At 39.7% G+C, this 23,869-nt stretch overlaps 1 protein-coding gene and 1 long non-coding RNA gene across 3 annotated transcripts in view; one reads left to right on the plus strand and one right to left on the minus strand.

Moving 5' to 3' along the window:
• The window catches only part of LOC138145542 (uncharacterized), a 196,365-nt gene that overhangs the window by 97,217 nt on the left and 75,279 nt on the right, over positions 1-23,869 (plus strand). Inside the window, exons 2-4 of one of the 2 annotated variants that reach the window (XR_011164249.1) lie at positions 439-570; positions 1,710-1,746; positions 2,499-2,682. This is a non-coding gene — a long non-coding RNA (uncharacterized lncRNA). Of the gene's footprint in view, positions 1-438; positions 571-1,709; positions 1,747-2,498; positions 2,823-23,869 lie in introns of those variants that run through there. The other variant, XR_011164250.1, reaches the window with a different exon arrangement.
• The window catches only part of HPSE2 (heparanase 2 (inactive)), a 730,895-nt gene that overhangs the window by 77,627 nt on the left and 629,399 nt on the right, over positions 1-23,869 (minus strand). The gene's annotated exons all lie outside the window — the stretch shown is intronic.

The raw sequence follows: 23,869 nt of genomic DNA on the forward strand, positions 1-23,869 counted from the left end.
TGTGTGTGTGTGTGTGTGTGTGTGTGTGTGTGTGTGTGTGTGTGTGTGTGTGTGTGATTGACCCCTTTGGAATATGGTAAACTCTATGGCCCACTTCTCAGAATTATAGTTTAAATAAATAGGATATTAAAGGAAACCAATTATGTTGAAAGGCAGTTATCAAAATATTTTTTAAAAACAAATTTTCAGACCTCTGCTTACGAACTCTTGATTAGCTGCCACCAAAAAACAGATAAACACAAAAGTTGTAGAAATAGCAGCAACCCCAAACTACTGGTACTGTTTTGAATCCAGAAGGGGGCCAGTACTTTCAACCAACTGCCACTCAGAAGGAAGAAAAGCTTGCACAGCTGAAGCAGCAAGCCATCCTGAGAGAGAGACAAGAGGGGAGTATGTGCTAGGCAAGTCACAGTCATTTTGACCATCATCTTCCCTCAGACTGATGGAGAAAGCTCAGGACCCAGAACTCAGGAGCTGTGGAAAAAGCAGTGTTTCCAGTCCAGTGTGACGCTCTGAAGCCATCACTGTGGGGAGAAAACCCTGTGGAGATACAGTCTGGCAATTGTTCATGTAGGTATTATAGCCACATCTGTTGAAGACTCAGAAAACAAAGCTCTTGCCATTAATATTCTTGGCACTGCCAAATAGTTCGATGTCAGAAACTGATAATATTTTATAAGTAAGAATGATGTTAAAGAAAAGAAATTACCACCTGTTTTGCTGCTGAGCCCTATGAACCACAGCACCTTTCCATCTGAGTTGCAGCTAAAACCTTCTATATGTATTTGTAAACCCCATTAGAATGTCAGCTCCTTTAGAGCTAGAACTGTTTTTTCTACTTGTAACCCAGGAGTATGGCGAAGTACAGTGCACATAGTAAGTACTTAATAAATGTTTTATTCTCTACTCTGCTAAATTTTCCTATTTCTGTTGAAGGTACCACTGTCCTTCCAGTGTCTAGGGCTCATAATTTTGGCATTATATTAGATTCCTTACTTTCTCTCACCCAACATACTCAACAAATTGCCAAATCTTGCCATTTCTACCTTCATAAAATCTCTCATATCTAACCCCTCTCCACTTAATAGTTACTAATTCAGGCCCTCATAATTTCTTACTTAGATTATTACAACAGCCTCTTAAATGTTCTCCGTCTCAGGTTTTACACCAATCATCCATCCTACACACTGCTGCCAAAATAATTTTCCTTAGCACAAATCTTACCATGGGACTCTCCACTCAATCAATTCCAATGGCTTGCTTTTGCCTTTACAATATAACATAAACTTCCTCTGTTTACTTCTAATGCCCTACACAACCAGTGTTACTGTTTCCTTTGCATTTACAGTCAGACAAACCAGCCTTCTTCACTCAGAACACCAGATGTGCCATTGTGTGCATTTGCTTGGATTATCCTCCATGCCTGAAAATTATTCCCCCCTTTCATCTACTTCACAGAGTTCCTCTTTTTCCTTGAAGAATTCAACTCAAGCAACATCATTTGCATTAAGTCTTTACCAATCACCCAAAATGCTAGTGCTCTACCTCCCAACCTACTTTATATTTTATTACTTGTCTATGTTTATATTTATTAATTTTATATTTACATTGTATCTAATGTGCATTTCTCTCTCTCTCTCTCTCTCTCTCTCTCTCTCTCTCTCTCTCTCTCTCTCTCTCTCTCTCTCTCTCTCCTATTAAAATGCAAGCTCACTGCAAGCAGGAAGTGTTTGTTCCTGGCACACAGTAAGTACTTGATAAACACCTGCCGACTGATTTTCCTCTCAATAATTTTTTACAGCTTTGTGAGGCAATGCTGCCTGTAACAAATTTCCATCAAGCTCTTCCATGGTATTTGGCAAATGTGTTTACATTCTACACCAGTGCAGCTCTTGGCTGACACATTTCTCTGTTTGGCAAGAACAAGCCTTTTCTGACTAAGGTGGTTTCTGGGTTTTTTCAGACTCTTCACAATGGCATTGATTTTATATCAATTCAAGTTCCCTAAGAAATGGTGAAAGTGAGAATCAATGTCTTTACTCTGCCCACATTCCCTATTTCTTCTGGAGTTGGCAGTTTGTTTAAACTAATTGAGTTGGAGCTCATGCAATGTCTTCTCATCTTTGTCCTAATTTGGTATTAATTTTGAATTTGTTCTAACCAACAGATGATTTGAATGTATACAGTTGGTGATTATATAACTACTGCGACATTAATATTTAAGGGTGGGTTTTTTTTTATCTAAACAAATTATTTGTTATAACCCTGACCTCCAATCCTTCCCACTACTCAGATCTTTTGCAGGCCAGCACACCTGTGCTGGCTACATTTTCCTCCCTTTCCAGTCGCTATCCTTTTAGCGAACCAGTTCAAATTCACATTACATTCAAATCCCCTTCCCCATTGTTTTAATGCCTTGTCCATTCAACTGAGACTGTCCTCTACAAAGATGCCAAGATCTCTCTTTTTAAAAAAAATTAATTATATTTTGTTTTCAGATTCACATTCTCTCTCATTTTCTTCTCTTCCGTCCCCAATTGAGAAACAAGAAAAACAAAAACTGTTATAAAGAAGTACGGACAAGTAAAACAAATTTCTACATTGGCCATGTCCCTTCCAAACCCACTCCTACTCAAAACTGTCTTAATCTGAACTCTGAGTCCATCACCTCTCTATCAAGAGGTAGGTAGTAGCATGTTTCATCCCGAGTCCTCTGGTACTGGGGTGGGTCATTGTGTTGATCAGAGTTCTTAAGTCTTTCAAAGTTATTTGCCCTTACAGTACTGTTGTTGCTATATAAATTATTCTCTTGGTTCTGCTCACTTCATTTTGTATCAGTTTACATAAATCTTCTTATATTTTTCTGAAACCATCCCCCTCATTCTTTATTACAGCATCATAATATTCCATCACATTCATATACCATTCCTTACATGAGTACCCCTTCAGTTTCCAATTCTTTGCCACCACAAAAAGAGTTGCTATAAATATTTCTGTACATGAGATTTTTTTTCCTCTTTGATTTCTCTGGGGTACAAACCCAGTCATGGCATTGCTAGGTCAAAGGGTATGCAGTTGAATAGTATTTTGGGCACAGTTCCAAAATACTTTCCCCAAACAATAATCTCTTACTTGCAAATCTGAAGGGCTTTTTCAGTCCTTATCATTCTTGATTTCTGTGTAGAACTTTACTTTATTGTCCAGTTAGTCAACAAGCATTTATTAAGCACCTGCTATGTTCCAGGCACTGTGTTAAGCAATGTGTATACATAGAAAGGGGAAAAAAATGCCCCAGTTCTCAAGGTGCTCACAGTCCAATGGGGGAAACTACATGCAAACAACTATGTATATTAGCATAAACTGGATATGATTACAGGATTAATGGGAAGACAATCCAGGATAAATTGAAGATAAACCATAAAGAGAAATCATTAGCACTCAGTGGGAAAGAGAAAGGCTAAAAGAAAAGACTCTGATGGGGTCATAGGAGAAAGAACATCATGGAGTTTGGTGTATTTAAAGGTTTGTCATATGGAAAAATTTTAAACTTGTTCTGCTTGGCTCCAGGAAAGAAAATGAGGACAACTGGGTAGAAGTTACAAGAAAGGAGGTTTGCAGTCCATTTAAGGAAATGCTTCCTAATAATTAAAGCTGTGTAAAACTGGAGCAGAGATGGAAAGGTTCTCAACCTCTATAGCCTCCAAGCAGAGGCAGGGAGACCTCTGTGGTCTCTTACATTTCTGAAATTCTATGCCTCTATGGCTAACCCAAGCTCTCTCCCAGCTCTAATAGTCTTTGATTACGGACTTGCCCTAAAGGAAGAAGTCTGGGAAATGATTCCATCTCTTGAGCTATTTACAGCAAAGTACTAAAAGCCTCTTTAAGAGGGAATAATTAGGTGCTCACCCCTGGGAAATGGAATGTATAACTTAATATCACTTTTTGCATCTCTAATGACTATGATTTGAAAATCTTTTGATCTCTCCTCTGAGTACTGCATATTTTTGCAAACTCCACTTTTTCTGGGGATTGATCCCCTGCAAATTACAATGTGTAATTGTATTTGCATATATGGATCTCCTTTCCAAGAGCTGTATTTTTTCCTTTTCCTTTTTTTTGTACATTCACCTTTTCCTGTAGATTTGTCTGATTTTTCCTTTGAGTGCCATAGATTTTTAGTATACTTTGGCTCACCAGGAAAGTGTTCTGTTGTGAACACCTCTGGCTTACCTTGCCCTACATAGTCTTTCCTAACACAATCACATAGAGTTCATATAACATCCCCTTCAAAAGTAATCACTGTCCTTGCCTTATTGAGTAAATAAATCTAAACCACCATAATCTTGGCCAAACAACTTCAGAACATGATAGTATTTGGAAATGGAGTCAGAAGATTTGGGATCTAACCCTGGCTCTGCCAGTATCCATCTGTGTGATATTGGGCAAATCATTCCATTTCTCTGAACCTCAGTTTATAAGAAAGATGAGGTGGTTAAACAAGGCAACATCTAAGTTCTCTGTCAGCTCTGGAATACTATGGGGTTGCTTATACCTTATCCTCATAAAAAACAAAGTGAAACCAAACATAAACTAACTAAAACTTCTATTGTGCATTTATTTTTTTCTAGTGTGTGCCTGCCTTTGAAAATGCCATACGAGGATTCCCAGCTCAGAGCTTATTCCTCTACTTGTAACATAAAGATGCTCCTTACCTTTTGCACCCATACCCAACCTTAACTTCACCCCTCACTCAACCTTTGCCCCCTCCTCATACCATACCTGGTCTCCATCACCATCACATACTTCCATAATGTTATTCTGAAATTTTATCTCACCCCCACCTCTTCCAATTTCACCACTCTGCTTCTAAGTGATTTCAAGTGCCCCATCCAACCTTTCCCTGAATTTGCTATACTTTAATCACAACCCAATGCCCTTTCCACACGCTCTTCTTTTCTCCTTTCCCCCAACTTCCCTTTATTTCCCTCAGTTTTCACCCTAACACCTTCAACTCACATAGCCACTGACATTATTTTACACATTTCTCTTTCCTACCTAAACAACTTCATAGAATACATCAACAGTCTGGGCATGGGCTCACCAACAATACATTTAGCCAATATTCTGTTAAGGCAGGGAATTCTTGGGCATTAGTTTTAGGGGGCTTTAGAATTAGGATAGGGATAAAAGCTTAAACTTAGAGATAAGATATTAGTAGAAAGTAAGTTAAAAAAAGTAGTAGGTAGGTGGCATGAATTAATGGGATGAGGACAGAGGTTGACCTTGAAATTATGTAGAGAAGGGAGAGGTCAAGAGGATTGGTTGGAAATCCTACTCTCATTAGAGCTGGACCTTGAAGGAAACTGAATGTAGCTCAATACTAAGTGGGGCCTAGGGCACAGGAGGGAGAAGACATGGGTCCACTGAGCACGACAGTAAAATAGCATCAAAGTTTTAGACTCTTTCAGAATGAAGTGGGCACATATGCTAATGATTAACTACACAAGAGAAGATAAAAGGCCTTATTTGCTAGGCCTGGGCCATGGGTGGAAGAAATAAAGAAAGAGTACATATGTATGCTTGGGGAAGCATTTAACACTATATAACATTTCTCTTAGCATCCAAAAAGTTGTGTTGTATTTGATGGCATACACCCTGGCCCTTTCCTGCAGTGTACTGCCCATCAAGAAATGAGAAACTGACAAAAAGTTCGACTAGAGGCTTGTATCATGTATGGAAAGAACATCAGATCTGGAATCAGTGGACCTGGGTTCCAATTCCATTTCTTCTTCTTAGTACCTGTGTGACCTAGGCGAGTTGATTTTCCTCTTAACCTCACTTTTTTCCTCTGTTAAATGAAGAGGTTGAATAGAATGATGGCTAAGCTTTAGATTCTAGGATACAGTAAGTCTATTGCTCAAGTTTTTTTTTATATTTAGGGTCTAAGGTTATAAGAATACTATATGGACTATGAAATATATTCAGTGAGAAGTACACTGGAGAGGTGTAAAACAAAGAGGATTCCACTGGCTTTACTACACGATGAGCTGTTAATTTTGTAGGAAGTCTGGCAAAAGAAGCTGGTTTCACCATTTGGTGCTAAAAGATAGGATAACTCATTGCTGGAGAGGCCATGGAAAGATTCTACTGGCTTAGTGTGAAACAGTTCAAGTGATATGGAAAACAACTGGTTATTTTGCTACAAAAAATGCTAAATTGCTTATAACCTTTAACTCAGAGAACCTATTTCTCAATGCTATACCAAAAGGAGGCCACTGACAGCAGGAAAAAACTCCTATGTACAAAAATATTCATAGCAGCATTATTTGTGATAACAAAAGGCCAGAAACAAATATTAGTCCAATGATGAATAAGCTGTGGTAAACAGTGACAGCTATGAAGAATTCTAAGAAACATGGGAATGCTGTATGAAATATCACTTGTATGAAGTGATACAGAATGAAGAATAATATGCTTGATAATAACAATGTAAACAAAATCAGCTCTAAGAGGCAATAAAAATCAGGTCAAATCCAAAAGACAATTTAGTGACTATCCTGCTGAAGTTGAAGCACTCATATTTCCCTTGCTGTTGACAATTGTTAAAATACCAAAGTGGAAAGTGATGCGTGCTATCAGTCACAATCATGCTTTCAGACAGTTGTGCTCAACTGTTTTTAGGAAATAGATTTTTAAGGGATCTTCTTTGGGTGTCTTAGGAAGTACCGTCAAAATAAAATGTATGTGCAAATTCTTAAAAATCAACAAAAATGAAAAAGACCTAATAATATTCACACTCAGATCATCAATCTCAGCATCTTTATTTCTACCTATCTTCATTACCAAGCCAAATTCTGTATGATGGTTCTTATTCCCTTCATACATATGGTCCTCAGAAGGTTTTAGAACTAATTTTCTAAAATAAACATAAACTTTTCCTTTTATATTATTTCATTTCCCTAGTCTCTTTATTGGTATTTTAAAAATTGTTAATCTAATTATAGGCACCATGATGTTCTGCTATGCACTTACCTGATCTTGTTCAACAATAAGGACCACAAGTCTTCCCAAACTTCCCTGCTCCATGTTCCTTTTTAATGTAAAGGGCAATGCCATCCTCCAAGTCCCTCAGGCTTGCAATCTCGAAGTCGTCCTGGATTCCTCACCCTCTCTCAAACCAGCCCCACATCTAATCTGTTGCCAAGGCCTGTGGATTTCACCTTGTGGGACATCTCTCAAATATAAGCCCTTCTCTCCTGTGACACTGCCACCACTCTGGTGCAGACCCTCATCACCCCACACCCAGACTACTGCAATAGCCTCCTGGTGGGACTGTTGGCTACAATTCTCTTCCCACTCCAATATATTTTCCATTCAGCCACCAAACTGGTTTTCCTAAAGCACAGGTCTGATCATATCACCGCTCTACTCCTGTGGCTACTGCCTCCAAAGATAAATTCAAAATTCTGTTTGATGTTCAAAGTCCTTCACAGTCTGTCCCCTCCTACCTTTCTGTCTTCTTATATCTTACTCTGCCACGTGCTCTTCAACCCAGTGATGATGGCCTCCCATAAACAAGACACTCTACCTTGGCTCTAGCCATTTTCTCTGGTTATCCTCCATGCCTGGAATGTTCTCCTTCCTCATTTTCAACTACTGTCATCCCTGTCTTCCTTTTAAGTCCTAACTAAAATCCCATCTTCTACAGGAAGCCTTCCTCAACCCACCTTAATTCCAATGCTTTCCCTCTTTTAATTATTTCCCATTTTCCCTGTATTTAGCTTGTTGGTACCTATGTGTCTGCTTGTCATCTCCCTGATTAGATTGTGAGCTCCTCGAGAGCAGAGACTGTCTTTTGTCTCTTTCTGTATTCTCAGCACTTGATGCAATTCCTGGAACACAGCAGGTGCTTAAAAATGTCTACTGATAACTGGCCATGTGCTGGCAATCCCACATTCTAAGCTCTTCAGAAAGCTCTCAGAAAGCTGGTCAGCTCTGTCCTTCATGCTGCCCACTTTTATGGGCGGCAGTATCCCTCTTGATATGAAAGTGGTATAGTCTATGCAGATTTATTTACTTATACTCTACATTTGGCTCCCCAGTTATTCCCTTTATGCTACGTTTAAATGAAGTCTTACTGGCAGAGTATAATGGAGTCTATACTTCTAAGTGCCAAAGCTTTAGGATGAAGGGTCATGGCTTGTTCCTTCTCTCTCCCCCAGCCCTTAAAGTTCACAGTAAAGAAGTTACATATTTCCCCCAGTGAAACATTTCCAGACCCTGAAAATTACACAGGATTAGCTTGAGCATCTTTGAATATACAACATGAGCATCATAACCTGATCACATGTAATCATCTCAAGTTCACAGAAGAATTCATATGAAAGTTCCTAAAGCATGTTATTCAACACTAGAACTGAATACAATTAGCATTAGTGTACAGCAATGTGAATTAGTGTATAACACATGTATACTAATGTATAATACATGTAAATACTTTGAAAACCTTAAAGGGCTATATAAATGCTAGCCATCGATCACTATCCTCTATGGCAGCATCACATATATTAAGCTAAGGACACAGTTCATGCAAGAGACAAAACATAGTATCAAACAGTATCATTGCATGCAGTAATAAAAGATTATATATAGAAAATACTACACAACGTGGCATTTTATCATATATAACAAAGAAGCATACTGCATAACACACATGTAAGTTACATATGACATATATGATTACAACCGCATATATTACATTTATATAAAAAGCACACATGACAGTATGTACTCCAAAAATGGGTGTTTCTTTGAAGCTATCCCTTTTGTAATTTCTTACAGCACAGTTATATTCTACTATATTCATATGCCATAATTTGTTCAGCCATTTCCCAGGCGGCAAGCATCCCCACTGTTCTGAGTTCTTTGTGACAACAAAGAGAGCTGCTATAAATATTTTTGCAGAAATGGATTGTGCTCTTCTTTCTTTAATCTTTTTGGGTAGTGGTATTCCTGGTGAAATGGTATGACTTAGAGCACACCACTGTCCCTTCTACATCACAATTTTCCCCATCATGGTTTTGATATGTCATGGGCTGGCATAAGAAATTAAATGGGAATCTGGGGGGAGTTTTACAGAAGCTGCAGATGACACATGAAGGCCAGCAGATGACAGAGCCTATGATGAAGCACTTATCCTACATTTTACAATGAGGTACTGTAAACACCCCATAAAAGAAAAAGAAAAAACTTCTTATGTACTAAAGGAAAGTATTTTATAGGGTCCAGGTGAGGTGAGGGGCCCTAGGCTGGGACTGCGGGTAGAATATACTTGTCTGCTTGTTTTCCTGAAGCCAACTGTCATTCTCCTTCTTTCCTCTGCCATTCAAATAGGTCAGAGGCAGAACTTTAGAGCTGGTCTAAAGTCCATTTCTCTATTACTAATTTGGAACACTTTTTCATATGGCTATTATAGCATGTTTTCTTTTTGAAATTACCTATTCATTTCCTTTGACCATTTATCTACTAGGGAATTGTTCCTTATTTCCTTAAGGAATGTTTGTTTTGTAATTATAGGTATTCTAGTTTTGAGTGTGCTCTGGTAAATAGACTCCCAGATATTTTGTTTTGTAGTTATTTAATATAGGCTTCCCATTCTGTATTTTCTCCTGGGTTTTGGTATTGCTAAATAGAAATGCTACTGATTTTTATAAGTCTATTTTATAATTTGTCAAACATTGATTCTACCTCTACCATGACATGAATATTGCCCCTTCTACCTACTCACTTGACAATCGCCCTAGCCTAGGTCCTTATCATCTCTAGCCTAGACTACTGCAACAAACTCCTAAATGGACCCCTGGCTTCTAGTTTCTTCTCTCTTGAAACTATCCTTCATAAACTGCCAAAAAAACTTCCTAAAGTGAGAGTCTGGCCATAAGAAAGCATAGTCTGGCACAAAACAGGACCTACATAAAAGCTTGTTGATTAATATCACTTCTCTGCTCAAGAAGCTTCAATAGCTCTCTGTTGCCTCTTATTCTAATACATACAAAAGCTTTGCATAAAAGACATTCACAATCTGGATTCAGCCTCCACTTCCAGATTTATTTCACTTTATTCTCCTTTATGCACTCTATGTGTCAGCCAAACTGGTCTGTTACTCTCTGAACATTTTTTCCCCCCTAGTTTGTCCTCAAGGCTTAGAATGCATTCCCTCCTCACCTACATCTCTTAAAATGCCTGGCTTCCTTCAAGGAATACCTCAGGTACCACCTCCTAGAAGATTGAATTCTTCTTGAATCCAATAAATATTTTTCAAGTGCTGATAATGTGCAAGGCCCTAGGGAGAAATGAACATGATGAAAACAGAAAAGCATGGAAAGACTTAGACTGATGAAAAGTGAAGTAAAACCAGAAAAACAGTAAATGCAATGGCTTCAACAATGTGAACAGAAAGATAACAATGGTAACAAAACAACTGAAACTGAATGCTGTGTAAATATAATCACCAAGCTTGATTTTCTAAAGGAGATACTACTTTTTAGAGGTGGTAGACCATAAAGCCAGAGTTTTTCTGAAAATGCTGGTTAGTTTTACTTCATTTTTTTTCTTCTTCATTACAAGGAATGGTTCTCTGGGAGGGGATATATAGGAAATAGAGTTGATGAAAAACAAAATATAGTAATAAAACCATTAAAATTGGGGGTATGGAAGGTATCTATTAAAAACAGAGGAGACACTATGATTAAACTCATGGAGCTGGGAGGTCAACAGTTAGAAAAGATGAATGTAGAGATGGGGAGAGGGCACCCATTAAAAGTTTGGGAAATAATATGTATGAGCAAAGGTATGAAGCTACAAGAGGATAAAAGGAGAGTTGGGGACAGAAGTACTCAAGTGTGTCTACAATGTAGAGAAGGTAGATGGATGCCAGATTATAGAGGGCTCTGAATGACAGGAAATGGAATTTATATTTTATTCAATAGGTAATGGAAAATAACTCAGCGTCCTTAATAAGAGGTGTGACATGATCACAGTTGTGCTTATTATCCACGTAGCAATATAAAGGATAGATTGGAAGGAAGAGATGAGCCACCAGCATCAGCTAGGAATTTTACTACAGTAATCTAGGTGAGAAGAGACATGGTGTGCTGATGGTGGTGGTGGTGATGATGGTGTGTGTGCATGCATGCAGTATCTCATATTTTATCACCCTAGTAAACTCATTTATTATCAGAATTAATTTTTTGACTGAGTATCTTGAATTTTCTTGGTTTGAAATTATGCCCTCTACAAATAGGGATATGCTTATCTTTTGGTTACAAATGTTTATCCTCCTAATTTCTTTTGCATAGACTTGGTCATTTAACTCCTTGCCTCAAAAATTTCCAGTAACTTCTGGCTTCCTACTGAGTAACGTTCAAACACCTTTGCCTAGAATTCAAAGTCGCCTACAGTCTGAAGACACCTTACCTTTCTAACTTTTTCTGATGTTCTTCCTTTAATGCATTCTATACTCCAGCTAAACTGGAAAACTCTCTGCCCCCTAAATGTGCTCTGAACTCCTCCCCACTTTCACGACTTTGTTTTTTGCTGTTTAACATTCTGGAGTATCCACCCTATCCCCTCTTCATCTGTTGAATTCTAACCCATTTTAAAACCTAATTCAGATTTTTTTCTGGTTAACAAACTTCTTCCAGGAGGGTTTCTCTGATCTCCCTTCCCCCCTTCCCTTCCCCCCCCCCCCCCCCCCCCCGCATTCATTTGCAGGGTTTGTTTTCCTCATATCATATCAATTGCCAGCATAAAGAAACATTTTCACCAATGACTACCCAAGACCAGACTGAAAAACACCTGACATTTATATTTCACATTTAAAGTGCTAATTATTTCTTCCCTCACCCAAGCAGCAATCTACTTTGTTTGAATTCTTTCAATTGTTCACAAAGAGTCTGTTGGCTTCACAAAGCTGCAGTATCTCTCCTACTGACCTAAGGCAGGCCTCTACCTAATCCAAATCCCAAACAGCCACTCACTTATGAGGCTGTAGCAAAAACGAATTTATGTTTGGCAAGTAGAGTAGTAAAGAATGCTGTTTTTATTTATTTTACTATCTGTATTACCTCCTAAGGGCAGGGCAAGGCAGTTTAGTTAAAACTAAACAAAACATTTTAGAAGGCTTATAAACATGGACTTATTTGTGGTTTTTCTAAAGCATCCCAGACAAATGGGCACGTTTTAAACATCTTCAGAAGAGACTTTACAAGCTCCCTAGCAACCTGTTTGGGTGCTTAAAAAACCTTGATGGAAAGTTCTTATACACAGCTAGTGTAAATCCTTCCTACTTTAATTTAACACCAGCATTACAAAGAAAAGCTGATCAACATACTCTGAGTAGTTAATAAATATAGCTAATTTTTGAAGATAATTATTACTGTGTTGAATTATAAATGTAATGAAGTATAGGTACCTGTAGGGTGGTCCTGGGGAAAATTGAAAAAAAAAAAAAGCTGACTCAACCTTCTTCTCTTGGAATCCTTATCAACCTTAGTTCCTGCTCCTACCCATTTTTCCAAGCACATAGTTCCCTTAATCCACAGCCTCTGGCTGTCAGGGCATCCCAATGCCCTCCTGAGAAGTACTCATGGTGCATATCACCCTTTTCCTCCTTTCCCTTACCAAACTTACACACTTGAGATTCTCCTTCTAGAGGGGACCTTTCTCAGTTAGCTATCCCTTGGAGAACCAAGTTAAAATGAATACTGGTTATGGACAGATGGGGGGTTGGTATGGCACAAAGAGCACTTAATCAGGAATCAGCAGATCTGGAGTTTAATCCTATTTCTGCAGTTCTGTAACTTTTGGTAGAGTCAGTTTACCTCTCTGGTTCTCAATTTTCTTATCTTGAAAATGAATACATTGGGCTAAATAATCTCTTAAATCCCTTCCATGGTCTAAGCCTCTAGGATTTAATATGCTATATGTGCAGGGGGTAGCTTTGTTTATAATAGCAAATTCTAGGAGATACGAAGTTTTACCCTAAAGACACAAATCTCTAAGCAGGGAATCTTAGGGGCCACAGCAGGTTGGGACAATGGAGCTTTGTTAGTGCTCTTCTGTTTGTTTGGTTTTTTTTGCCTTCTGGAGGGCAACTGGGGTTAAGCAACTTGCCCCAGGTTACACGGCTAGTTTTTTTTGTGTGGTGTTAAGTGTCTGAGTGTATCAGCAATGCCATATTCACAATGCCTATGGAGATTACAGATATGCTGATATAATTATCCATCACAAAATACATCATGCTTGCCATATAGGGGAATAAACTAGAAAATTTATTAAGATACCAAAAGACTGAGTCCCAAAACCAGAAAGTGAAAGCCATCAGAGTAGTTATGACATTGGCACAGGTAGATAAAGTAGAAAGCACCCACATTTTCAAGCCTTTAAAACAGAACAGGCTACCTCAGGCAAAGGTCCTCCTCTCCCCACTCACAGCAACCACCCAGCGTCCGGGAAGCGTGCTCCCAGCAGCTCCGGCCCCTGGCAGTCCTCAGCAGGAGTCCTTAGCAGAAATTCTGGCTAACTCAAAAAGGGCTTTGTGCTGCCGCTGCCTCTGCTGCTGCTGCTGCCGTCGCCACCACCGCCAGCCACCGCAAGAACTCTAGCTTGGCTTCCACTTCCTCTTGCTCCGCCCCTTCCTGCTACGTCAGCAAGTCCAACGGGGCATGGAAGATCTTTAAATCCCATAACCCTTACATTCGGCCCCAAGATCTTTCATGTCCCTTACTTGGCAAAAATACAGTAGGAATAAATGACGTCACGAACAGGATCTGCAGAGTAAAAGGAAAGTATGGGGACTGGGATAGTTGTTTGTTTCCCAGTTGTGGTAGCCGTGATTCTGTGGAGCTGTGGAGCAGGAGAGAAGAATGGCCTGCATGCAGACTTCGCTGAGCTGAGAGCGGGAATGGTGAGCTGCCTGCATTGGGACCTGGGCAGAAGCCAGGAGCGGCTGCTGCCTGTGGGAGGAGAAGGAGCCCAGGAGTTCGGAATTCAGCCACAGGAAAAGATAAGAACTAAGCAGCAAAGCAGGTGCACGGAATGTGTTTCCTGGCTGCATCCCACAGTTTGGGACCCTGGGGGAGAATGGACTTGTGACTATGGTGGGTGGAATGAAGTGCCTTGGATCCCCAGGGACCCCACCTTGTGGTTTTATTGCCCAGCCCCCTCTCTGTGCTTGGAGGCAGGGGCTGGAGCTGTGTGAGGGGAAGGATACCCCTCCCCCCACCCCAAAGAACTTTGTTTGAACTCTTGTTTTGAATTGAAGTGATAATGCTATCTATGTACTTTGTGTTTGTTTAAGGGCCAGTGGCCACTTTGGTAACTTTAGTTCTGTACTTTGAAAATGTGACCTAAGAAATGTTCAGAGCTAATTCAAAAGTAAATTGTCTATGCTATGGGCATGAAAGATCTTGGGGCCGAATGTAATGGGAATGCAAATTTGGAAGATCTTCCCTACCCCTAGGCTAAAGTGCACCTGAAGCCTGGGGTGGGAGGCTTGTTTTTCAGTAGATACTTCTTGATTGGCCAGTGAGTCAATAAGGTTGTTACATTCTCTGAGCCAGGAGAAGGCTATATAAGCCCTGATGTGTAGCTTTGTTTTGGGACTCACTTTGAGAAGTGTTCTGTGATTTGGTCTGAATTCTGGGAAGCCGTTGTTGAGAGTCCTCCGGCTTTGAAAAACCCAGATGTGGAAACCCAGATGTTGACTGGGTATGGATGTAATGGTTGGACAGTTTGGAAAGCTGTCTACTTGATCTGTTTCTGTCTTGATAATTCTGCCTGTATACTTTGAAGTTCGGGGTGCTGACCATTTCCCCTGAACAAGGTAAAGGATATATGGTCTGACTGATTAAAGTAAGCTTGTTAACCCATTTTGAGTTGCTTTTCTTTAACAAAGCAGATCCAAGAACCTGTGGTAGCAGCAAACCCTGAGGACGTGCTTGGGGTGCTTGCCGCTACACTGAGGCCGGAACTGAACTGGGGTCCTCCTGACTCCGAGGCCGGCACTTTCCTCACTGCGCCACCTAGCTTCCCCCTGATAGTGCTCTTCTAATCATACCCCATACATGACATATCTCAAAGTCAACTCTGAGACCACAATATACATTTGAAAGGTAAGAGTGGAAGTACATAGAACCAGCTGCATTCAATAAAGGAAGTCCAATGTGGTCAAGCACATAGGTTCCCAACCTATGTACTCAGAACTTTGAGCAAAATTAAACCATGTGGTTAAGTTTCTACGTGTGACTAGTGAGAGAAAGATGGAGAGTTTCGGCCAGACACATAGGGAAAATTGGCCCCTAGATCTCATTCATGGGTAAAATGAAGCTCTTTGTTTTAAGTCCTCTAAGAGACTTAATCTTCTAATTTCTGAGGTGTGGCATGTTGTTTCTGGGCCGGGGACAAAAGAGCAGGAGAAGAGAGCATCACTGAAACAACATATGGTAGGAGAGAGAAAAGAAGAGGGATCCCGTTTATTGGCAAACATCCCTTCTGAGTTGAACCATATGGTTGGGTGAACCCGATTGTTTAAGCAACTCTAATATTAATCTTCTTTCTTGCTGCTTATTCCTTGGTTTCATGACAGACAATGCTTGAGTGACATATGAAGTGAGAGACCTAGAATATAATAATACCATGTCATGGGAAAACTCATAAAGCCATGAGTTTGTGGCACGTGAATACTCCGTGGAGTTTGCCCAGGTATTAAATGTACTGTGGCTGGGTTTGGGAAGCCTGTTGTATCCTGACACCAGTGTTTCTAAGCTGGCCTAGAGGGAAGCAGGGCTGCAGCTTCCTGGTGATTGGAGCATATGGAGAAAGAGTTTGAAATGTTTCTTGTCATCACCTCTCACTGACAGACCACAGGCAAAGGAGTCAACAGGGAGAAGGCTGACCAGTTGATCTGGGAAAAAAGAGAAATTGATGGTGATGCCTTGCAAATTCTTTCTTCTGGTTCTTTTTTGAATAAGTTACTTTAAAAAAAAAACTTGTACCAAATTTTGTATCCTGGTTGGAAACAGCTATAAATCTGGCATTAGGAAACCACCACCAACCACTATATGCAAGCATATTCAAAGCAATATGCCTAGACAAGGGCATCTGAACCAAAGGGCTTCTAAAATAATTAGTTTTAGGTCCCAGGGATGGGACACAAAATATTGGACACCACATTACAATGGATTGACACTGAGAGGATACTGGAAAAAAAGGTCATACCACAATTATTAAAACAAACTCAAAAATGATATCCTTGCTGGGAGCCAGTTCTGTGTAATATAATTGTTGCTGTTTAGGTATAAACATTAACAATTCAACATTCAGTAAATGATTATGAAGAGTCAACTATGGTAACTCCTTATATATTCCTTATTTCTTGCTTCTGTCCTGGGGAGAAAACTCTGGTCATTTCTAGGGAGTGTCAAGGCAGAGACAAGCTTGCTAGAAGAAGCGGCCTTGATATAATCTTGGGGAAGCGACTGCCCATCTCTGGGATGCAGTTTTTTCATCTACAAAGTAAGGAGGCTTGATCTATCTATCTGATCCTTTATATTCTTTTCCATGCTAAATCCTATGATGCTATGACTTTGATCTGATTCATAAACAAAGGGAACTCTGAAGCAGCACCACCTCTCTCTATGAATCAATATGGAAGTTCTAGGGAGTTGCTGAAGGCCCACAGAAGCCAGTCATCTGCCCAGGGTCATAGTGATGGTAAAGTCTGGAGGCAGAATTGGAACTTGAGTATTTCACTGATCCTAGCCAAGTACTCTGTCCAAGCAAGGTTCACGAATGGGGTAAGTGGAAGTGGCAGAGGCAGATTCTGAACTCAAGTCTTCCTGGCTCTTAGGCCAACATTGACCACTATCTTATCCTGTTGCTGCTTTAGTTGTAATGAGAAAACATGGAGAGATGACAGTTGCTGAAGCAGGGTAGAGAGAAAGGTTGAAAGTGACAAACTGGAAAGGGGGAGGATGGGGAGGTAAGGAAATGTAAAAATCACTTGAGGTAGTGACTTGACAGGGTAACAAAGAACTGACTTGTCTGTTAATTTGTGTTACTTTTGGCACGAGGAGGTAGTTGGAGACAGAGCAGCATTTCTTAAAGTGGGAATTACAAAGGTGTCACCTCCAATGCCCACATTTTTGGAGAGTCCAGTAAGAAATATATATTGTCTCTTTACTTGTCCATCAGCGTGTCTGCCTTCCAAGGATGGCCTCAAGCCACATTCAGTCCTCTCTTCATCTGTCCTGAACAAATGCTTCTTGAGGCAATGTAATACTTTCCTTCTTAAATTTCTTAACTCTTTGAGGCACTTCCTACTCAACTTTATTCCTTCAAGGCTCCAGTTCAGTTGTCATGCGTTGTCTTGTCAAGGTGGAAGGATGATGTGGAATTTGGGGGAAACTTCAAGTATGCTACCGAGGTTATCACTGAAAATTATTGGGACAGGATATTTTTCTTCAACTCTTTAAAGATGAATCATTCTCCATATTTCTCTTCATTGACTGAACATGATATGATCCCTCTGACATGTTAATAAATGCTCTTCATGAGCTGTTGTGGCCAAAAACTGTCTTCACCTGGTGGCCAAACTTCTGTATACTTAGGCTAGTTTTCAAAAGGCAGTCCATTACTAGGTTCTACTTGAAGTCTTTCCAATTCGATAGGACCTCATAGCTCATGCTAATTTTTGAGAACCCGGAATCACTTTGACACAAGGATGAGATGACAGATTTAGATATCAGGGTTATCTGGCATTCCCCTTTCCCCCTAGGATAGGAGTTCTTAACCTTTTCTGTGTCGTGGCCTCCTTTGGCAGTCTGGTGATACTTAAGATTATTGTACTTGTTACCTGCATTTATAATAGAGGGAAATGCTAAATTTCAGCTAGAGGTTAATGAAAATAAAGGTGATTTTTTTCCATCCAAGTTTGCAGGCCCCCTAAAATCTATATATCCATGTACCCTTTGGTAGCCCACAGACACCAGGTTAAGAACTTCTGCCCTAGTGGAGCCAAGATGGCAGAGTAGAAACAGGACTTCTACGTGGCTCTGGCTTCTACCTCCTCCAATACATGTAAAAAATGACTCTAAACAAACTTTAGAACTACAGAACCCACAAAGTGGCAGAGAGAAACAAATCTCCCCCTGAAGGAAGCCTGGCAGGCCAGCAGGAAGTGTCCATTGAAATGTTCTGGGACTGAGCAATGGTTTTAGCCCCAGGGTGGCCCCTACAAACAACAGATGGAGCGGACTTCATGAGAATAAATCACCAGAAGCTGTAGATGTTCCCAGACTTCTCAATCCACAAATGTCAGAGACAAAGTAAAAGGTCTGTGTGGAACTTTGTTGGGAACAGGGGCAGCAGTTTGGCTGCTGCTCCCCAGAGCAAGAAGCAAAGGAGGCACGTGGCTGCTTCTGGTGCTCCTTGCCTGCAGAATGTAGGGCGACCAAGCAACCATTCAGAGGGTAATTGCGTTTGCTTTGACCTGCTTGGAGAGAATCCTGGTCTTGGGTGGCGGTTCTGGGGTGTGTGACCAGTAAACCAGAGAGTGTGGGGGCTGTAGAGAGGGTGTTCATCTAATGGCTCTGGCAGCTGCAAAAACCCCAGTGATTTGGGACAGAGCTCTCTCCATTCTGGAAGCAGAGTTCTACCATGGCAAAGAGCTCAAAAGTCAAATAATTGGCTGCCAATATGAGCAAGCAATGGAAGCACAAACAGACCATAGAATCCTTTTTTGGGGACAAAAAGAATCAAGGGATGGAGTGGAAGGAAGACAGTGAAGTCAGAACTCTTGCATCAAAAGCCTCCAAGAAAAATATGAATTGGTTACAGGCCATGGAGGAGATCAAGAAGGATTTTGAAAATCAAGTAAGAGAAGTGGAGGAAAAATTGGGAAGAGAAATGAGAATAATGCAAGAAAATCATGAAATGTCAACAGTCTGCTAAAGGAGACCCAAAAATGCACTGAAGAAAATAACACCTTAAAAAATAGACTAACTCAAATGGCAAAAGAGGTCCAAAAAGCCAGAATGCTTAAAAAGCTGAATTTGCCAGATGGAAAAGGAATTTCAAAAAGTCACTGAAGAGAACAACTCCTTCAAAATTAGATTGGAGCAAGTGAAAGCTAATGATTTTATGAGAAATGAAGATACTATAAAACAGATCCAAACAAATGAAAAAATAGAAGGCAATGTGAAATATCTCACTGGAATAACCTGATCTGGAAAATAAATCCAGGAAAGATAATTTAAAAATTATTGGTCTACCTGAAAGCAATGACCAAAAAAAAAGTTTAGACACCATCTTTCAAGAAATTATCAAGCAAAATTGCCCTGATAACCTAGAACCAGAGGGCAAAATAGAAATTGAAAGATTTCACTGATCACCTCCTGAAAAAGATCCCAAAAAGAAAACTCCTAGGAATATTACAGTCAAATTCCAGAGTTCCCAGGTCAAGGAGAAAATACTGCAAGCAGTCAGGAAGAAACAAAATTTGAGTATTGTGTAAACACAATTGGATAACACAAGACCTGGCAGCTTCTACATTAAGGTATCGAAGGGCTTGGAATATGATATTCCAGAGGTCAAAGGAGCTAGGACTAAAACCAAGAATCACTTACCCAGAAGAACTGAGTATAATGCTACAGGGAAAAATATGGTAATTCAATGAAATAGAGGACTGTCAAGCATTCTTTTTTAAAATTAAATTTCATGTTTATTTTTAGTTTACATCATTCATTTCCACAAGATTTAGAGTTACAAATTTTCTGCCCGTCTTTCCCCTACCCACCACCCCAAAACAGTGATCTCACTGTATATACCCTCTCCCCCTATCTGCTCTTTCCTATATCTTTCCCCATACCCGTCCAACTTTCTGGTAGGGCAAGATGGATCTCCATACCCTTGTACCTGTATATCTTATTTCCCAGTTGTATGTAAGTAATAATAATATTATTATTTATTAATAATAATATATATTTATTAAACATTTGTTTTTACAACTTTGAACTCCAGATTCTTTCCCTTCCTCCTTCACCACCCACCCTTACTGGGAAGATAAGCAATTCAATATAGGTTGTGCATGTGTAGTTATGAAAACATTTCCATAGTGGATATATTGTGAAAAACTAACTATATTTCCCTCCATCCTATCCTGCCCCCACTTGTTCTATTCTCTAATTTGATCCTGTCCCTTTTCAAAAGTATGTGCTTCTAACTACCCTCCCTACAACCTACCCTCCCCTCCATCATCCCCCCTCTCATCCTTTTCCCCCCACTCTCCTGCAGGGCGAGATACCCTATTTAGTGTGTATGTCATTCACTCCCTAAGCCAAATTCAATGAGAGTAAGGTTTACCAATTCCCTTTTGCCTCCCTGTTCTTCCCCTCTATTGTAGCAGTTATCCCTTGCCTCTTCTATATGAGATAATTTACCCCATTCTGTCTCTCCCCATCGCCTCTCATTATATTCCTCTCTCACCTCTCAATTTCACTTTTTAAATATCATCCCTTCCTATTCAACTGATCCTGTGCCCTCTATGTATACCTATAAACATATATACACATACTCATGTATTTATATGCCATATACTCTCCTATATAGACATATATATATGTACACACACATTTCTATTACTTTCAACTATTCTCATATCGAGAAAAGTTTCATCAGTTACAATTATCGTTTTTTCATGTTGGTATGTAGACAGTTCAACTCTGATAAGCTCCTTATGATTTCTTTTCCCTGTTTACCTTCTCATGCTTCTCTTGCTTCTTTTATCTATTCAACTCTGTTTTTTTCATCAAGAATACTTGAAAGTCCTCTATTTCATTGAATTACCATATTTTCCTCTGAAACATGATACTCAGTTTTGCTGGGTAGGTGATTCTTGGTATTAATCCCAGCTCCTTTGACCTCTGTAATATCATATTCCAAGCCCTTCGATCCCTTAATGTAGAAGCTGCTAGATCCTGTGTTATCCTGATTGTGTTTCCACAATATTCAAATTGTTTCTTCCTGGCTGCTTGTAATATTTTCTCCTTGATCTGGGAACTCCAGAACCTGGCTATAATATTCCTTGGAGTTTTCTTTTTGGGATCTTTTTCAGGAAGTGATTGGTGGATTCTTTCAACCTCTATTTTGCCCTGTGGTTCTAAAATATCAGGGCAATTTTCCTTGAGAATTTCTTGAAGGATGATTTCTAGTTTTTTTTTTTTTTTTGATCATGGCTTTCAGGTAGTCCAATAATTTTTAATTTTTAAATTATCTCTCCTGGATCTATTTTCCAGGTCAGTGGTTTTTCCAATGAGATATTTCACACTGCCTTCTATTTTTTCATTTGTTTGGATCTGTTTAATAGTATCTTGATTTGTCACAAAGTTATTAGCTTCCATTTGCTCCAATCTAATTCTGAAGGAATGATTCTCTTCAGTGAGCTTATGAAATTCCTTTTCCATCTGATAAATTTGACTTTTTAAAGCATTCTTCTCCTCATTGGCTTTTTAGGCCTCTTTTGCAATTTGAGTTAATCTATTTTTTAAGGTGTTATTTTCTTCACTCAGGTTTTCAACTCTCTTTTCATGATTTTCTTGCATCATTCTCATTTCTCTTCCCAATTTTTCCTCCACTTCTCTTACTTGATTTTCAAAACCTTCTTGATCTCCTCCATGGCCTATAACCAATTCATATTTTTCATGGAAGCTTTTGGTACAGGAGTTCTGACTTCATTGTTTTCCTCCCATTCCATGCTTTGATTCTTTTTGTCCCTCAAAAAGGAATCTAAAGTTGGACTGATGTGTTTGCTTTGTTTCCTTTGCTTGCTCATGTTGCCACTCAATTACTTGACTTTTGAGCTCTCTGCTACAGTATAACTCTGCTTCCAGAGGTGAGAGCTTTGTCCCAAATTGCTGGGGTTTTCACAACTGCCGGAGCTATTAGGGCACTGTCTCTACAGCTCCCACTCTACAGCTCTGGCTCACTGGTCACACACCTCAGGACCACCACCCAAGACCGCAATCCAAATCCAGAAGGTACAGCAAGAATGATTACCCTCTTAATGTTCACTTGGCCCCCCTACAATCTACAGGCCAGGAGCTCTGAAGGAGCCATGTGGGAGCGGCTGCAGGGCTGCCACACCTCTGCCACTTCTAGCTCCAGGGGCAGGGGCCGGACCTGCTCCTCCATCCCTCCCACCCTAGTTCCAGTTGAATATGATGATATAGATATAGGATGATATCTAAAAAATAAAATTAAGAGGTGAGAGAGGAATTTATTGGGAGAAGAAGAAATGGAATGATAGATTAGGGTAAATTATCTCATATAAAAGGCAAGAGAAAACTGCTACAATGGAGGGGAAGAGCAAGAAGGTGAAAGGGAATAGGACAACTTGATTATCATCAAATTTGGCTAAAGGAGGGAATAACATACACACTCAATTGGGTATCTTACTCTACAGGAAAATATGGGGGTAGGGGATAAGAGGGAGGAGGATATAAGGGAGGGCAGAATGGGAGAGAGGGTAGTTAGAAGCAAACATTTTTGAAAAGGGATAGGGTCAAAGGAGAAAATAGTTAAGTGGGGGGCAGGATAGGATGGAGGGAAATATAGTTAGTCTTTATATATAATATAACTATTATGGAATGATTTGGGTAACTACATATGTACAATCTATATTGAATTGCTTATCTTCCCAGTGGATGAGGGTGTGGATGAGGAGGGAAAAAGGGAAAAAATCTGGAATTCAAAGTTTTAAAAACAAATGTTTAAAAATTGTTTTTTACATGCAACTGGGAAATAAGGTATACAGGTACTGGGGTATAGAAACCCATCTTGCCCTACTAGAAAGTTAGAGGGGTGAAGGGGGAGGATATAATAGAGAACAGATTGGGAGAAGGGGTATTCAATAGGCTTGCTATTTTGGGGTGGGGGTAGGGGAAAGATGGGGAGAGAAAAAATTGTAACTCAAAATCTTGTGGAAATGGGGCGGCCAGGTAGCACAGCGAGTAAGAGCACCGGCTCCAATGTTGAAAAGACCTGGAGATCAAATCCGGGGCTCAGACACTTAGCACCCACCCAGAAACACCTGGCCGTGTAACCTTGAGCAAGTTACTTAACCCTAATTGCTTAGGGGTGGCCAGGTGGCTCAGCGAGTAAGAGCACCGGCTCCAGTGTCGGGATGACCTGGATCAAATCTGGGCTCAGATACTCAGCACCACACCCAGAAATAACTGGCTGTGTAACCTTGAGCAAATTACTTAACCCCAATTGCTTTAAAAAAAAAGAAAAAAATCTTGTGGAAATGAATGTTGAAAACTAAAAATAAATAAATTAAAAATAAAGAAAAAGAACTCCTTCCCTAGACTTTCTATTTTTCATTTTACTTTTTAGGATTTTGAAAGTGAGATACATTATTAAAGAGCAAAAGGTAACACTGATGTCAGGAAGTTCTGGGATTGAATCTCTTCTTTGACACTCACTGGCTTTGTAATCCTGGGCAAATTACTTATCTCTTCACCTCAGTTTCCTCATCTGTAAAATGGGGGAGGTTGGAATCAATGGGCTATAAAGTCCTTTATAACTCTAGGATACTATGACTTCAAAGTTTATAATATGCTTTATATTCATTAGTTCTTTCTATCCTTACTACTATCCTATAATGTGCATTTACATATATATGTATATGTACACACATGTTTATATATACATGTTTATGTATATACACATATTTATCTATACATTTACATAAATATATTATATATAATTCAGATTGGAATGTAATATGAAATGGCAGAACAAGAAAAAAACT

Source organism: Petaurus breviceps, unplaced genomic scaffold, assembly GCF_028583685.1.
Source record: "Petaurus breviceps papuanus isolate PSGF00001 unplaced genomic scaffold, PetGlider_PUasm1.0 90740, whole genome shotgun sequence".
NCBI lineage: Eukaryota > Metazoa > Chordata > Mammalia > Diprotodontia > Petauridae > Petaurus > Petaurus breviceps.